This window comes from Triticum aestivum, chromosome 3B (genome assembly GCF_018294505.1).
Source record: "Triticum aestivum cultivar Chinese Spring chromosome 3B, IWGSC CS RefSeq v2.1, whole genome shotgun sequence".
In the NCBI taxonomy this organism is placed as follows: Eukaryota; Viridiplantae; Streptophyta; class Magnoliopsida; order Poales; family Poaceae; genus Triticum; species Triticum aestivum.
Window position 1 is genome coordinate 184,471,732 of NC_057801.1, and position 2,806 is coordinate 184,474,537.

Here is a 2,806-nt window from a genome sequence, read left to right on the forward strand (position 1 = left end):
GTCAAGCTGAACGGTGTCGTCCTCATCAATGGGCAAGTGGACCACACACATGAACTCGACCCTTCCCCAACAAGGGATGCGCTGAGCATGATAAAAAGAAAAAAAAGATATTAGATAATTGTGGGCACAACATTATGAAATGACAAGTCATAGCACAAAATGAATGCTTCACAAAGTCGTTGTGAAGATCTACACAAATTTCTTTGCAAGTGACCTTAACCTTGTAACATGCACCTAGCCTTTTGTCACCACACCAGGGGCATGCTTCGTTCATCGTCTACCATTTTTAGTTAATATATTTTAAACCACATAACACTTTTTTAGTTAATATGTGTTAAACCACAAACTTCTTAGTGCAAATATTCTCACTAAAATAGAAAGAACTAACAATTGCAAACATTCTTACTATGAATAGCACGTAGCATACTGTCGCCACACCAGGGGCATGCATGCTTCGTTCATTGCTGAGACTTCCGTATGCTAAATAAATGGTAAATCACACAACCTATTTTTGTTAGAACCACACATAATCCTATATGCCTAACTATAAATAGAGGCAACAAAATTGTGCATACTGAGAGGTAAGATTGTATCACACAGATTGGTTGCTTGCCTTCTATCAAGAAAAATTCACGAGTACTCCAAGGTAACATATTTAATTTATATTTTGTATGTACTAAACTAATATTTGATGTGTTCTAACAAAGTTGAATTTAACTATTTCAGGTTCAAATGGCTAACGTCTGCGACATTTGTGGTATTGGTGTAATACCGTGCACCTTAGATCATGAACAAGTACCATAATTCTGGGCGATAGTTCCAGAGAATCATCGTTATGGGATTGTGAGTCAACATTTGTTGGTTTGTAATGTGATATGTAACTGTATTATATATCAAATTGCAAAGTAACTTACTACGTACACTAATTATGTATAGAATTGTACTTTGCCGAGGCATTTAGCCATTTAGGTACTACATCGAGCAACAATATTTCACAGTGAAGACTTCTCACGGATCTGGCTACAGGATGTGTGCGAGAGAGAATGGAGATAGAATTTTTATAGAGGGCATTGGATGGGATTGCTTTTACTACGACTATGATATAAGAAGAGGAGACACGATACATTTTCGCTACAACTATAAAGATTTATTGATGTATATGTCCCCAATACATCCAAATGGTGAACCAAAGGTTATAATTAGTAAGTACATACTGTTTTATATTAGTTATTTATTTGGTAATATTTTGATAATTAACAATTGTTTAATTTTTAAAATTCATAAAGCCGATGTATTTGACGAAGAAGAAAGACCTGTTGCATACGACAATGGGTTTAATCTAATACAAAGGCAAGTCAACAACATGCGTACTTTAGTACAGACTTATGAGGACTATCCTGCGCAGGTCCATTGCTTTACAACTGCCAACATATATGGTAATTATTTGGTAAGTAAAATACAATATGTAAAACGCAATCTCATCACTTCACATTTTAATAATATTAATTGTTTTTAAATGCAGGTAATACATAGACCAATAGTTGGGAGCCTTGGTCTACAACAATATGGTTTACTTTTACTGGAAATGAGCCGGCAAACACACCAATCAACATAAGTTGATTATCATATTAAAAGAGATGCCTATCTCAAAATTAACGGTCCTGCATGGAGTAATTTTGTAAGTCAACATGAGATATATGTTGACGTGTGTGTAGTAATACTTGTTATTCCTGAAAACAATAGGCAGGAAGTGACGTTGAGATTCAAACCTATTACACCAGTTGGAAGGCAAATATTAAGTTCCGATGAAGATTCTGATTCAAAAGATGAAGACTAGGACCATTGTTTTTTAGATATGTCTTAGAATAAGTTTTTTTAACTATGTATTACAATGATTTATAATATTTTTATAATAGGTTCTTGTTTTAACTAAGTATTACAATGATTTATATAATTTTTTAAAGTGTGCGTTACAATGATTCATATTTCTTTTTAGAGTATGGTTTCTACACAAACCAATAATACAAAGTATACATGGAAAAAATTGGGCATGACTTATGCTAAAAAGTGAAAACATTTAGTGTCCAAAATGTTACGAAACGGAAATTAATCAATGTTTTGTGATATTTTAGACACTCCTTCGAAGGCATGTTAATCAATTCATCTACAATCTATATTTTTTTGACTTGTCATCTACAATCTATATTGACGTGCATATAAACATCAGCATTAATCTATAATCTAACTTGAATCAAATTTAATTATCTACACACTGCTCGAGCGCGAGGCGGACAGGGGATCAGTGTCCTTAGCTGAGGGGGAGTTGGTTGCCAGCGGCGGTGACACCCCCCCGCTGCTGGCGGAGGCCATCACATTCGGGGATGAGGACGGCCTCGGCTAACGAAGACGACCGCGGCAAGGGGGCCGCGATAGAGGACAGGGAACCCAAGGACGAGGGTTGCCGTGGCGAGGGGATGGGCGCGACGGAGGAGGAGGACCCCGGTGGACGAGGGCTGCCACGGTGAGGGGGGCACGACGGAGGAGGGCAGGCGCGGTGAAGGATGGGAGCGGCAACGAGGGGAGCGCGTGATGACCCACAAGTATAGGGGATCAATCGTAGTCCTTTTGATAAGTAAGAGTGTCGAACCCAACAAGGAGCAGAATGAAATGACAAGCGGTTTTCAGTAAGGTATTTTCTGCAGGCACTGAAATTATCGGTAATAGATAGTTTGATAGTAAGATAATTTATAATGGCTAACAAGTAACAAGTGTAACAAAGGTGCAGCAAGGTGGCCCAATTGAAGGA

At 37.7% G+C, this 2,806-nt stretch overlaps 1 long non-coding RNA gene across 2 annotated transcripts; it reads left to right on the forward strand.

Annotated features, from left to right (window-relative positions):
- The first annotated feature begins 533 nt into the window (after positions 1-533).
- Positions 534-1,933, forward strand: LOC123065188 (uncharacterized). 2 transcript variants are annotated; one of them, XR_006430921.1, is made up of 5 exons: positions 534-646; positions 727-861; positions 937-1,202; positions 1,287-1,447; positions 1,523-1,933. It is a non-coding gene; the product is annotated as an uncharacterized lncRNA (long non-coding RNA). The 2 variants fall into 2 exon arrangements; XR_006430920.1 differs by having other exon boundaries at positions 727-1,202.
- Positions 1,934-2,806: the final 873 nt, after the last annotated feature.